This window comes from Pezoporus wallicus, unplaced genomic scaffold (genome assembly GCF_028554395.1).
Source record: "Pezoporus wallicus isolate ANWC-B61680 ecotype Strahan unplaced genomic scaffold, APGP_CSIRO_Pwel_v1 contig_4816, whole genome shotgun sequence".
In the NCBI taxonomy this organism is placed as follows: domain Eukaryota; kingdom Metazoa; phylum Chordata; class Aves; order Psittaciformes; family Psittacidae; genus Pezoporus; species Pezoporus wallicus.
The window spans coordinates 1,538,754-1,553,593 of record NW_026640990.1 but is presented as its reverse complement, the minus strand read 5'-3'; the positions used below and the strand labels follow the sequence as shown (position 1 = coordinate 1,553,593).

At 43.0% G+C, this 14,840-nt stretch overlaps 1 protein-coding gene across 2 annotated transcripts in view; it reads left to right on the top strand.

Moving 5' to 3' along the window:
* Positions 1-3,398: 3,398 nt before the first annotated feature.
* Positions 3,399-14,840, top strand: part of BMPR1A (bone morphogenetic protein receptor type 1A) — an 81,035-nt gene continuing 69,593 nt past the window's right edge. For both annotated transcript variants that reach the window (XM_057421517.1, XM_057421516.1), the window contains exon 1: positions 3,399-3,524. The gene's annotated coding sequence lies outside the window, so the exon portion shown is untranslated. The remainder of the gene's footprint in view (positions 3,525-14,840) is intronic.

Sequence of the window (14,840 nt, the reverse complement as noted above, 5' to 3'; positions counted from 1 at the left end):
AAACTCCTAAAATCTTCACCAGGTTAAGATGTCTGTTAACGATAACTAGCTCACTTGAACCCTGTGTCTTTCTGACTGTCATCTAAAGTATTCCTCCTCTGGTTCAAATAGATATCTCTACTTACCCTGAAAGGATAAGTAAAAGCAAAACAAAACCAGGTTTGATTCTTTACAGTTTAACTGACAAAAATCTTGGATTAAATTTCCAGTTACTTTCATTTGGGAAAATACAACTGGGTTCTTCAGGTGGCGCATAATGAAGAATCTTCTAAGACCAGGTTGAACATTTCATGTATCAGGATTGGCCCAACACTCTCCTTCTCATACACAGACTGCTGTATGATTGTAAATAAGGAATTTTAGCCTACTTGCATTGTTTTCATACTTTAGTTAAAAATCCACGTTTCAAAAATGACAATTTATACCTGTATAAAATTGGAAATCTAATGTAAGTTCTGCACTGTTTTGAAAGACACCAGTACTTTCCATATGATGTTTCATCAGATATCCATCACAATCTAAATACTCTTTAAGGGTGCTATGATTCATCATTTTAGATAAAGGTTCTGTTCCTTCTTCTGCAGCCCTAATATTATTATGATGTAGTTTACTTCTACTGACTTTATTCTGTGATTAAGACAACTATTTACACAGTGCTCATTTATGCAGAGAATAGGCATGGCATGGCAGTGCAAGCTACATACACAGCAACATGATTTCTGACCTGACGGGGACTACCACTTGTGGCATCTTCAGTGCCTTGCAAAGTACTAGCTGGGACAGCAGTTTCTGTGATGTGCAAATTTACTCACCATGAATTGGGTGGAAATAGTTGATCCATTTCACACAAAGGATCAAATAAATTTCAAGGCTAGTGGCTTTTGCTAAATTCATGCCTATTAAACAAGTATCCAGCATCTGAAAAGTACAAGAGTATATAACCACACAGATACTACTTAAAGAGATGCTAGCTCTAACAGCTTTGGTTCTGCTTGGGAGCACACAAACGCATGTCGCATTCTTCTTCCATATTAAGTGTCTATTCTGTTGGTACAGTCTGATAGTAGAGTGGAAGAACAGCAGACTCATATTTTCCTTTGAAATTATAAACATAAGTATTCAAGTTCTGTATTATTTGGCATGAAAGCTGTGATTTTGTCTTTCTTGCAGGCTTTTATTTTGGACACTCACAGATTTTTCTGGATAATGGTTATCGGAAAAAATTTTCTAAAGTCTAGTGAGATGAGACCTGTATTTTTAAATGCATATCACAGTTGTATCTGGCCACCTACACTTCCTAGGTGTGCTCTTAACTGCCCACATTTTAAAGGAGTCTGTGAAGTTGTTAGGTTTGAACTTACACTTCCTCTTTTGTTTTGCTATATAGGATAGTGTGCCAGCTAAGCACTCACCTAGCAATCCATGGGTATAACACAGGTGACAATACTGCAGAGGCAGTGCTCTCATCTTACATTCAGATGTGCCAGCTCTGGAGTGCAGTACACAGTATTTACAAGACCTATCTAATATTAGCATGCTAAAATGGAGCTAGGCTGCAGAGAGGTCAACTAAATAAGCAAGCCTGTGTTTCCCACAATCTATGCACATGTGGTTCTTTGGCACCGGTAAATGAGATTGCCTCCCAACTGGTTATTCTCTAGAAACAGTTTATCTGGACAGGCATCTTGACACTAGCAATTGCTGGTCTTGAAGACCTGAAGGGTGTTTTCGTCTGGAGCAAAGGGAAACTGAGTAGGTTTGTACGATCCATATGAACTTCATTTCCCCCTATAGTTGGCTTTGTGTACAAAGTCCTTGATGCAGAATAGCCAAGTGACAGGAAATGCGAAAGGCAAGTCCACTTCAACAATACAACTGCTGCCGCTTTGATGAGTGAAGGGTTAAAAGGCGCAGCCCAAACGGGACCAGTGTGGTCTCCTTGTCATATGACATACAGTCATTAAAACTCCTTCTGCACTACTGCTAGGAGACCTCATTTGAAGACAGACAGACAAATTACTACTTTGCTAATTTGTCCTAATGATGAAGAACTTGGAAGCGCAATGCAAATCATGGCCTTCAGCAACCTTATCAGTGAGCAAAGCAGTTCATTGCAGAAGTTATAATGTATTCCAATCTAACTAACTGGGCTTATTCATTTAGAGATACAGGTAATGGAAAAAAGCAAACAGATAATCCTGTCCTTTGCAATGGAACTCTATCTCTCATAGAGCACTGCAGCACCAACCTTTTTTTAACTCTTTTTCCACAAACCTAAAAGGCCCATTTGAGGCTCTTGTTTTTCCCTGTGCTAGTGCCACCACTGCCTGCTTGTTGCCCACCCCAGCTCACACACAGGCTCCCTTTTAATTCACATCAAAGCAGCTACGGTAATCCTCCACCCCACCTACTCTCTCAATCCTGGCAGTTTGTCCATTTTCCACGGCGCCAACTCTGCCAGCATCTAGATGGAACTTCCGGGCCCTGCAGCCATATCCAGCCCCAGCTGCTTCCCATCTCTCAATCCCTCTTCTTCGCCAGCAGTGCCTCCATGACATCTACTTGGCCAGTTTCTGCCCGCACAGCTTCCCGGTCTTCCCTAGAGGAGCTCCCTACGCTCTTCACTGGGAAAGCCCTTCTTTCCTAGGGAAGGGAAAAGGTCCTACCACTTCTTTTTTCCCAGGGAAGTGGTGGAATCGCCACCTTTACAAGCGATCAAAACTTTCAGACGAGGCCTTCAGTGATACCATTTAGTGGTGGACTTGGCAGTCCTGAGGTAAAGGTTGGACTTGATGATCTTACAGGTCTTTTCCAACCTAGTCGATTCTATGGTTCCCGGTGGCGGCGGGTACGAGAACGTCTCGGTCCCCGGGCGGTGGGCGGGTGCCCGAGCGGGGAAAAGAACCTAGCGACAAGCTCACTCAGGCGGCGGCTGGCTGCGGCCTGCGCTCCCGCCCGAGGAGGGACTCCGGGGGAGGAAAAGCAGGCCCGGCTAGTTCCTCCCGGCCAGCTCTTCCCGGGATGCCCCGCCAGCCCTCCCGCCCACGGCACGTGTTGATGGAAAGGCGGTGGAAAGCAGGCGGTCGTCACCCGGCCCCTCTGAGCAGCGCCGACGGCCGCGGGGAGAGGGGAGCGCGCCCGGCACCCCTGGGGAGGGCCGCAGCGAGGCGGAGGGGCCGCGCGAGGACGCCTGCCGTCGGCCGTTGCGGCGGCTGCGCGCGTGCGCGCTCTCGCCTACCCTTCCCAGCCCCCGCCGTGCGCGCGCCCGAGGCCGCCGGCTGCAGTGATTGGAATCCGGCCCCTGCCCGCTCCGCCCCGCGCCGCGCTGGGAGCTCTGCCGGGACGGAGCCTGCGCCGAGCCCGGGCCGCGCCGTCCCGCCCTCGCCCCACAGGCACCCGCCTTCGCCCCCGTCTCACCGGAGCCGTCGGGGCCCCGGAAACGGTCTGCGGAGCGCGGCGGGGAGCGGGCCCCCTCCACCTTCGCTTTCCCTCCGGCCTCGGAGGATGAGGAGCACCGACCGCCGGTGAGTGCGAGGCCGGGGCGGGTTGGGCTACCTTTCCGGCGCGGAGGCCGCGGCAGTGTGTGCGTGCGGCTGAGGAGCGTCGGGGCGTCCCGGGCAGCCCGCCGCGCCCCTCCCTCGCCCGGCCGGGGGACGCGGGGCGCTGTTCCTCTCGCCGTCGGGCGTTCCACCCCCGGCGGTGCTTGGCAGGGTCTGCGCCCCCTCCTGCCCCCGGGGCTCTCTTCTCTCTCCGCCTCCCGGCCGCGGGCAGCGCCGTCGAACGCGAACACCCACTGCGGCGGGTTCCCTGTCTGGCGGCGGTTCTACCCCACCGGCCTTTCTTCTCAAGGGGGCCGTGAGCTCCCACAGCCCTGCCCCGCGGCGGCGCTGGGGGCGCTGCCCCTCCCCTCCCCAGCTGGGCCCGGGGCCGCTGGCGGGGGTCGGGCGGCGGCCCGCTGGAGGCTTGGCGGCCGCCGCGCCGGCGCAGGGGCTGCTCGGGGCCGGCGGTTTCCTGCGTGGGCACGGGGGCCGCCGGCACGGCGTTGGCGGGGCCGGGCCGCCTGGCAGCCTGCGCTGAGTCCTCTCGCCGTGCGCTCCCTTCCCCCGCGTCTGCTCCCCTGGTGTTGTAATGCCGGGCTCGGTGCCGAGCAGCCCAGCCGGAGCGAGCGGCAGCGGCTGTCGTGGGGAGGGTGCGAGGAATAAGGTGCTTCATCTTCCTTTTATAGGAAGACGGCTTCCTGGGTCTGTTACCGTTTAGCGATGTGAAATGAAAACCTGAAGGAAAAATAAACCCAGATCATCGCGCATACCTTAGTCATAGAGGATTGTGCTGTTGAGCACCGATTAAGTGCGATGTTTTCGTAATTGATTACAAATTCTGTTGAATGGGGTTTAAAAACATAAATGGTTCTTTACCACCCTTCAATCAGTTTTGACGAAGACGAAATTCAGTCGCAGGGAATGATAGTAAATGATGGTATTTTCATTCACCAGTTGCCTGTTACTTTGTGTCGAAAGTTTTGTGATGGTTCTTCCTAGTGTAACTTGATTCGGGTTCTGATTTACATTTTTTGTTTTCTCTGGACAGGTACTTAATTTTTGAGTTCTTTTATCGAGTTAGTGTCGTAGGGATTGTTCAGACCTGTTATGTGTAGGAATAGAGAAGCTCCTTTAGTAGACAAGGAAGACTGCTAGATTGCAAAAGTTGCCTGGTTTGTAGTAGAACCTAGTCCTGGAATAAAAAACGTTAACATGAAAGCAGTTTATATTCAGATACTTTATCCAGTCCCTAGCCAGAAATACCCCATGTTGTGGCATTTGTAGCAATCTGGATGAAATTTTTGCTGGCGAAGTATTTGTTCTTTGTTCTTGTGCTTTTGCTTGTTTTGTAGTTTTTTCTTAGGTTATTCACCACATATCGTTTGTTATGTATGTGTTTTGTATATATTTATACAGAGACATACAGCCTGGTAGGCTTTGACTTCTAGTCTGAAATTTTGTGGAGGATCTTCTCACACAGCTGTGAGATTCAGCTGCCAGTCCTTACTATGTTCCGCTGCCTGCTCTTTCCCAGGGATAATGAATACATGTGCCTGGGTCGGACTTTTTTATTTTTTTTAAATTGTGAACTAATTAGGTTTGAAAGGGATCTCTGGAAGTCACCTAGTCCAGCCCCTGTTCAAATCGGAGAAGAAAGCTGTTGGTAAATTTCAAGCCTGAAATAGCATGTTACTTGGAATTCATTGGTCAAATAAGTATTTACTAAAACAATATGTAACTGGAGCATAGCGTTTCTTAAAGTCAGTGTATGGATCCTTGCAGTGAGAACTGTGTGCTTCATTATGAGAATTAAAACTGTTGAATATGGTACTGTGTAAACAACATATGTTTTTTTGGGATACCAGCGTTCAGGAATTGAGGATCTAAAGTGTAAGCCATGTAACCAAAGTAATTAACTTTATAGGAGTTGGTGTGTTTATTGAACTATTCCAAGTCAGGGCTAACAAAATAATGATCGTGTTTAGCATTGTGTATGGCTTGTGTTCAGATGTGCAGTAAACAGTGTCTGCTAACTTCTTTCCAAATGGACATGCATTTGTCATAGATGAGCATTACTGATGTATGAAATGTCATGAAGTATTGCATTACAAAGAGAAAAAGATTTTGGAGAAGCAAGCAATAGCTTTATCTACTTCCCAGGGTTCTGAGAGGCAACATATTAGTGGATAAATTGTTTTGCTTTGTTTTTGTTTTCGGTTCGGGTTGTTGGTGGGGTGTTGTGTTGTTTGGTTTTTTGTTGTTTTTTTTTTATTTGGGCTTTTTTTTTTTTTTAATTGATTATCTTATTACTATTATTACTTGGTTTTAAAATCGGCAATAATGATAATATGTTGTTTGTCCTCCAAGAAGTAATATACAGGTTCTGTGGCTATGCAATATTAACAACAACAACAAAAACCCAACAAAAAAAAACACCCCAAAAAAACAAACAGAAAAACCTGGGGAAGGACTTGCTAAATATTAATGGAATTATATTTATGTAATGACAAATCAGTGCAGGCTATATTCTACAGACATTTAACTTGGAAAAGACCTTTAAGACCATCAAATCCAACTGTTAACCTAGCACTGCAGAGTCCACCACTAAACTACGTCCTAAATATTTTAAAAGGAAACAGTGTTTTGAAAATAGTGATATTAAATAACTGAATTAATGGAATATCTCTTGAACTGTTTCTTTCAAAGAAACTCTGTGGCACAAATATATAGATTGGAGGATCCAAGTACATTCTTTTTACAGAAGGGATCGAAGAACTGATATTAGTGCTTGCAGTAATTTTTTGGTATAGCGGGCTTTCCAAAAGAAACAAGCTGATCTTGTCCGAAGCCTGTAGAAGAGAACAAACAAAAGGGAAAAAACACACCTTATTTTGTTTTTTTGGTCGTTGTTGGGGCTGGTAACTTACGATGAGGGGCAGTACCTCTTTCCAAGAGCAGGTAAAGGTCTGACACACGTTGCTGCAGTGACTGTTTTGGTAAATTGTTGAAAAGCATAGATGGATGAATGAGACCAGACAGTACGTGGCAGGGAATGTGTTACAAAAGTGTATGTTTCTCCCTTGCTTATGTTGAAGATGAGTTGCAGATCTGTCCTTTCTAGCTAGATATTTGGGAAGGCGTCTACTATTTCTTGGTTGCATAGTAAGAAGAGGACATTCTTTTTCAGTCTCAAATTTTCTTCACTTGCCTTACTGTCGTCAGTAATTTTAAAGATACAGCATGTCAGAGTTGTATGTGTGTGCAGACGGAGTACTTGCAGCCTTGCTTCACTTGCTGGTATTTCCAAAATGCAGGACTTGGGGGCAGGCACAGAGTGCATGTGCTCAGTGGTCTGACAGCAAACTTTCCCTTTTGCTGCTTCTGATTTAGTGGTTCCACTTGTTCCTTTCTTGGACCAGATCTGCAGAACCCTCTGCAGTCACCCCACCACACTCATTCTGATGGTCCCCGGGCATGTCTTTTGTGTCTTCTGCAATGTTTAGTGCTTTAAAAGGAAAGCAAGGAGTTCCTTTGTGCCTGGTTTTCTTGCAGCACCTTAAAAGTTGCTGTGAAATCTGTTGAGGGTTTGATATTTTTTGACTACTTTGATAAGTAGTTTTACTTATTCTGAAAAATGTTTAAAACTGAAAACAAAAGTAAAATGTAACTTGCTATATAGTATCTTTTGAATGTAGTATGGAGACTGAAATAGGTGATCCTTAAAATTGGGCAGAAAGTTCAAAAAGTGACCTTATTTGTCTTCATTGTACAGAAAACATTTTAATGTTCTGAATGCTCTTATTGAGAAGATAAATGAAGGTAGCCATTTTGTGAGGGATTCAGTTCAGAAACATCTCAGTACTTTGTATGCTGCGTATGTAATCCTCAAGAGGTTTACTTTGATACAAATAAGTAACCTGCAGTTGACCAGGCTAATAAACTAGGGCACAAGCTGCTAACTTGCCAGAATGGTCTTCCCAGCACCTCACTGGGTTGTGTTTATGGAACATACTAGGTGCATTTTATGCCTACTATCCCTGAAAAGCAAAATAGAATAATTAGTCTTCTAGTCTTCAATATCTCCTCAATACGTATTTTGAAATTCATTGTGTTGGGATCGTGACACAAACATTTCAGGTCACTGTATGTTTGATATATTAAGAAGCCTGTGAATTTTATTGTGGTAATAAGTTGCATGAGCTTCTGGTTATGACTTTGTTCTTTCAGCTGTACACAAATGGTATAAAAAATATGGTCAATCTGTTCTAGGCTTACCATCCAGATAGTTTTATTTCTTGCCAGTTTTCTATTCAGTATCTTGTAGTTGCCTTCCCATTTCATTTGAATTTCTCGCTTAGGTTTGCTGCTTTATGATTATAATACACATTTTCATTTTATATATGGTAAATAAAATTGAAAGTATTAAAGTAGGAAAATTAGCCCTTGTTCATGATTGGGGTCATATTCGTAGATTGTATATGTATGGTGAAAGGAGAAGCAATGGCAAAGCCCTATTTAAGGTCCAGTATGTTACCACCTCAGACTTTTTGCAGGGACATCTGTTGTTACACTGAAGACAGTTGACTTGATGAAGCTCTTCCGTAGTCATCAGCCGAGTCTGCTATCTGTACTGGATTCAGTGGTGGTTGTATTCGGGGTTGGGAGAGGTGTTCTGAGTAGCTGAAGGGTATGGACTTTAAGTGTTTTATAAGGTTCTGATAAGACAAAATATGTGAAGTAGTCGTTCATAGCATGAATACCTGCAGCATGTGGCTGTATGCTCTGATGCTCATTTTTCCTCCAAAATAGAATTTCCCAAAACACAGAGGAAAATATAGTAGGTTTAAGCATGATTTCAGTAGGTGATGAGTTGGCTGTGCATTTAAAGGAGAAAAAAAATCAGTATTACTAACACAGCACCGAAGTACTGTTGTTTAATTTGCATCATATAACAGCAGCAATGCTTTTTACAAAAAAAAATTAAATAAATTTTATGTATCCTCAATTGCTTTACATGATGCTTTCAGTCAACTTTCTTAGCATAAAATGTGGAAGCAACTAGCAATACATTGTGCCTGTATTCTTTCAGTTCACTATCTTAAGGAGAAAACTATCAATCTTGCCATGTTTTGGCTGATAAAAATACAAGCAGATGTAGCAGGGATAAGTCAGAGAAATATCAAAAAAAGTCTTAGAAGGTATGTACCAGGATACAGACCTGATTCATGGAAGTGATTTCCTTTTCACTGCTGCAGCTGTTGAAATGGTCTAAATTTGATCTTCTCTTGTCTTTTTGCTGTTAAAAGTTTTTCTTTGTTTGGAGAAAACCTAAAAATGTTCATAGACCTTCATACTTCCTCTGTGAGAGCCTGAGCCCAAGCTTTACTGGAAATAATGGGCAGAACCCACATAACTTCTGGAGGACTAAAGTCATTAGAGACTTTGCTTCTGCAGAGAATTAATATTCTGACCATGAAAGATTTGTTGTGGAAATGGGTACATTATGTGCTTAGAGTCAGAATTTCAGGGATATACAAGTGGTGAATAAGCTCAGATACAATTTTCTTAATTTAGAAATGTCTTGGAGAAGGTTTCAGAAACCCTCCTGTACCCTTCTCTGTGCTCTCTGAAGGGCAAGCCTTGCAGTTGTCAGACACTGGTTTGGACAACCGAGAGTTAATTATACTGTGGGATTGGGACAGGGCACAGGAGGGCATTGCCAGCTTGTGAGGTGCAGCCATTCTTCTTAGGATCAACACCCAAAACATGGACTGTCTTCTGGTCATGTTATTGAAGGGATTTTAGCAATAATAAAAAATTCAGTAGTGGTACTGAGTGCTAAGCAGAAATTTCTCTGTTGGTAGATGATAAGGGAGGTTTTATTAAGACTTTTATTTGCATTGCTTTAAAGTATCTTTTTAGAAACTTGTTTTGAATGTCTCTTCTCTTAAAGACAAAGCAAACAATAAATCCCACAGAACAAAAAAGTATTTTTTTCATTTTATGTACTGATGCATTTTTTTTTAATTCTATTTTCTATATTTCCTAGTTCACAACCTTCTTTTTCTTTTTTTCTTTTCTTTTTTTTTTTTCCCTGAAAATATTCTACAGAAAATTTTCTGTAGCAGTGTTCTGGAGTGCATGTTATTCACTGGGATTGAAGACTGTGCCCTTTCTCACCCAGGCAAATTTTTATTGTGAGTATAAAACTACAATAAAAATTCAGTAGGTTTTGCAGCTGATATGTCACACTTGCTGAGCTGAACCAGTGATCCTCCTAGTGATAATTCTTCTTTAAAACTTACAGTGTGGGCCAGAGTTTCAGACAGATAGTGTTGTATGTCCTGTCCTCTACTTTGGTTAGAGGAACAGAAGCTTCTTTTTGAACAATGCTAACTCCATTTGGATTTTTATATATATTTTTTTCCTACTTTTGCCTTAATTGATTCTTTACTAAGTTGATTTAAGTTGACAACCATAGGTACTGGTTAACACTAATCTCTGTATGTTTTGTAAAACTCCTGGTACATGGTGGTTTTTTTTTTTTTTTTTTTTTGAAGCTTGCAACTTTGTTTAACTTAAAACTCTAAGACAAAGAATCAAAACCTGGATTGTCCTACTCAGAAGTTAGGGCAGAGGGTTCTCGTGAGGTATGGGAACATTCCCATATAACTGATACTCTTCAGATTCCTGCTCTTAAAATTTCTTGGAAGGAATGCAGTTGGAGACTCACCAGCTTGGGTTAAACCAGGAACTGTAAAATAAAACCTGACCCAGACAGGACAGTTTTTATTCAAAACCAAGCCTCTGTTGAGCTGTCTGTTTTTGTTCCACCCCTGGCCCTGCTTCACTCCCCCACCTCTCTTCAAATTCGCAAGTTTTTAAATGCAGAGATGTTTCTAATTTAGAAAATTATTTTGGTATAATTGACTAAAACAGAAAGGAGGGGACTAAACTGAGGGAGGTCAAAAAACAGATGGAAATAGAAAATCTGAAAACATCTAGAAAAAAAAAAGTCACCCTTAAAATAATGGAATCTAAATGCTGAAATTACACATCTGTTCAGCAGCTGTGCATTCCTTAGCCAGAGGTTCTGCTGCAGAAATGGCATTAGTCAACTTCTTCTAAAAGTTTCAAATACTGTTGTATAATATTTACATCTCTCTGTAATGCTTTTGGTAACAGCCTTGGGAAACTATGGTGGTGGGGAGAGCTGAGGTGTATGGAAAAGCTGGTGAGCTCATGTTAGAATTTTCTTTGTCCTTAACCATCTGTGGTACGTACGGTTGTGCACTGCAGTGAGATTCTGTGATTTTCTTTCCTGATGGTTCTTCATGAGAATCTTTTAATTTCTGTTGACTTGATTTTGGAGGTGAGGTTGATTACAGGAAAAGTAACCAAATAGAAACATATGAGGGTGCACTGCTGTGAAAAGAATGTTATGAATGAGGAAACATCCCTTAAGTGTTTTGCTTCCAACAATGGCCAGTGATATTGCTCCAGAAGAAAGTGCATGACAGTCTGCAACAGATGACTGGCATTGTACCACTATGTGGAAGCTTCTTCCTAATAACCGGGGGCTGGTTGAGACTGTAATGCACATTAAATACTTTTATGTCCACAGCATGTTTTTATACAGTATCTTAAAATGTTAAACTCTTTTAGTTAGAGAAATTCTCTTAAGTAAGTTATAAAAGGTATAATTTTACATTTTCCTTTGTGTTCTTCTTTTCTTCGTACTGTTTTGATGATGGTGGCGTTCATCAGAGTTACCTGTTGGTACCGAGATGTACATATGTTACAGCGGGTCTTTGAGCAGGGATTGGTTTGAGTGCTGATGTAAAGGGTGATTTAGTGTAAGAGCCCAGGATGTTTTTGGTCTGTAAAAAGATAACCATGGTGACTCTTGCTTCGAAGAATTTAAGTCAAATTTTAAAGCTTGAGGTTATGTAAGATAAATGTCCTGTGTTTTCAGAAATGTTGAATACTGTTTATGAAGTGTATCTGGTTTTGAAAGAAGTAGTTATTTACGGGAAGATATTTTTACTGTGTGTACTTGGAGCAACTGCAGTAAGGACAGGCTGGGATGGCAAAGGGTGCAGGGTGTTGTTTTTTTTCTTTTCAAGAGCACCATGGGAATTTATGGAGCTCTGTCTTTTGAGTGGGTGAGGAGTCAGTTGAGAGCTTACGGGTCAGGATGAGCAGCACGGGTGATGTTGGTAGGTGTCTGACAGCCTTCTGTGATGAAATGACCAATTCAGGGAATGAGTGGAGAACAGTGGATATTGTTTATCTTGACTTCAGTAAGGCTTTGGCAGTGTCTCTTGTAACATCCTCATCAACAAACTGATGGAAGTACAAACTAGACAAATGAACATTGAGATAGCCTGAAAACTGGATGTGCTACAAGGTTCGTAGAGTTGCGATCAGCGGTGTGAAGACCAGCTGGAGACCATTCATTAGCAGTGTGCTCCAGGGGTCAATGCTGAGTACCACTAGCGTGTGACATCTTCATGAATGAGTTGGATGATGGGACAGTGTGCACCCTCAGAAATTTGTAGGCAATACAGAACTGTGAAGAATGTTTGATAGGTCAGGTGGCTGTGTGGCCATGCAGAGGGACCTGGATGTACTGGAGAGGGGAGCAGAGAGGAACCTCATAAAGTTCAACAAAGGGAAATGCAAAACCCTGCACTTGGGGATGAATAACCACATGTGTTGGGACTGACTGCCTAGAAGGCGGCTTTGCAGAAAAGGACCCGGGGGTCATACTGGGCAACAAGTTGAACATGAGCTAGCAAACGCCTTTGTGGTAAGAGGGCCAGCAGCCTCATGGGCTCTGTTAGTGTGTTGTGTGGGCAGGTTAAAGAGAAGGGATGATGCCCTTCAGCTTGGCACTGGTGAGACATATCTGGGAGACACTGGCCAGTTCTGGGCTCCCAGGAAGAAATCAGCAGGTACCCCTGTGGCAGAGAGGTGCTAACAGCCTCTCTGGAAGCAAGTGACAGGGCCTGTTCTGTTCCTTGTGTTTGGAACTAGTGTGGAAAGGGGAGTGGATGGTGAGGTGGTGAAACTTGTAGCTAATACGGATGTTGTGAACTGGTTGTAGCAGTACTGAATGCCCAGATGATAAAATATCAGATGAGGTTCTGTAAGTGCAATGTAATTTAATTAAGGCAGAGGAAAACCAGCAGTAGGCTCTAAATTAGGTATTAACACGTGGGGAGGCCTCGGATAATTTTCCAAGCAGCTCTTTGCTATGGATCTCTAACTTCAGATTGCACCTATCTGCTTACGGCATTTAAAACTCTCCCTTCTTTCTTCCCTTTGGCTGTGTTTCTGCTGACACTTTTGTATTTGTGTATTTGTGGCCAGGTGGAAGGTTGGATTTGTTTGCTAACCTGGCTGAAAACTAACCCTGTAAATAACTCCAGGATTTTCAGAAGTTCCAGCTCACTGTGATACCATATGAGGAGTAAGGAAAGAGGAGGAGGAGTACTTCTCTTCTAGAAGTAGCACAGTGTTAAATAAATTTAAGCCAATTTTGAAGCAGCAATCTATAGAGTAATTGTAAGGTTTTTAGAAAATGTGATTATGCAGCTGTACACATTCATTATATATGGACAAGCACGTTACATAGTTTTAGTAACACAATTTCAACAATCCCATTAAAACCAGAAGGTTTTTTTTGTTGTTGTTGTTGTACTTGTTTTGGTTTGGTTTATTTCTTCCCCCAGCAGTACAAATGGGATGCAGTACTGAATAGACTCTGGCATCTTGAGTCAGGGCAAGAGAAACAGCAGAGAAGGAAATGGTGGTGGTAATTTACCAAGCCTTCAATGAAAATAAGAAACTGGTAAAGAATAATTTTTCACTACTTTTTTCTTTTTTCCCCCTCCATGTGTAAGGGTATGGCAAGTTACAAGCACAGTAAAATACGGAATTTGTTTCCTTTTTCACTGAGAATACTTTAGTTGAAGAGATGCTGCCAGAGTATGTGGCTGAGGATGAAGGTGCTGTTCAGGTTGGTGACCACACAGATCTGTTGAAGGATGTGTCTGCTCATGGAAATAGCATAGTTATCGTGTGCAGTTGTAGGTCAGGAACTACAGAGGCTTCTGGATGGAGCAAGGGAGGACTCTATTCTTCCTTCTTTCACAACTGGTCTGATAGCAGGCGGTGTCGCAAACAGTGCTTGGCTAGACATCTGCTCCAGTGCAGTAGGCTAATTCGTATGCCTTTTATCACACCTACACACACCCAGGCATGTCAGCTCCTCTGCTGTTACATTCAGTAATGTCTGTAACGCCTACAGCTTTTTTTTTTATATTGCATTGGCATCCAGCTGCCTTCATTGACACATTTGTTGCATTTGGTTTAATGATACTGCCATCAAACATGAAGTAACATGTTTTTACTGTCTGCTTTATCTGGAACATTTTCTGTTCGGGTACTTTATTTTGCTTAGTGTGGAAAGACTGATAATACAGTTTCCTAAGGACTAGGAGCAGTGTAGCCAGGTAGACATCCATTGATGTCTGCAATGAAAATTTGCTAGATGAGTAACTTAACTAGCAAGAAGATGAAGAGGGCCGTTCTGTGCTACAGATAAGCAAGCCTAGCAGCTGGGTACACTCGAAGGGCCAGTTCTACTCCCTGTTAATGTCACCCTTGTGGGTCCTTGCCTTTTCCTTTACAACAGCACTGGCTGTCAGTCCTCTGATGCTGTAGGAATTTAAACAGGCTGACAGCCAACATTTTTTTTTTTTGGTAATAGGCTTCACTTCTTGCCATTGTAGCTGCAACTGTGGGGGCAGACCAAGTGCCAGTGTTGGCACGCAGAACAAGAGTGCCCGTTCCAAATACAGATTAGTTGGAGTGTAGTGTGCTTGTGGGCAAGGCTGCTATTTGGGAGTGTTACACATTTTGGAACACTTCTTTCTATTAGCTTGAATAATAGTGATCCTTTGTAACTTCTTAGAGTATATTAGGGACTGTAGTGACAGGACAAGGGGTAACGGGTTAAAACTTAAACAGGGGAAGTTTAGGTTGGATATAAGAAGGAAATTCTTTCCTGTTAGGGTGGTGAGGCACTGGAATAGGTTGCCCAGGGAGGTTGTGAATGCTCCATCCCTGGCAGTGTTCAAGGCCAGATTGGACGAGGCCTTGGGTGATATGATTTAGCATTAGGTGTCCCTGCCCACGGCAGGGGGGTTGGAACTAGATGATCTTAAGGTCATTTCCAACCCTAATGATTCTATGATTCTATATTGAGTATATCCTCCCTCCCCGAAGCAAAAA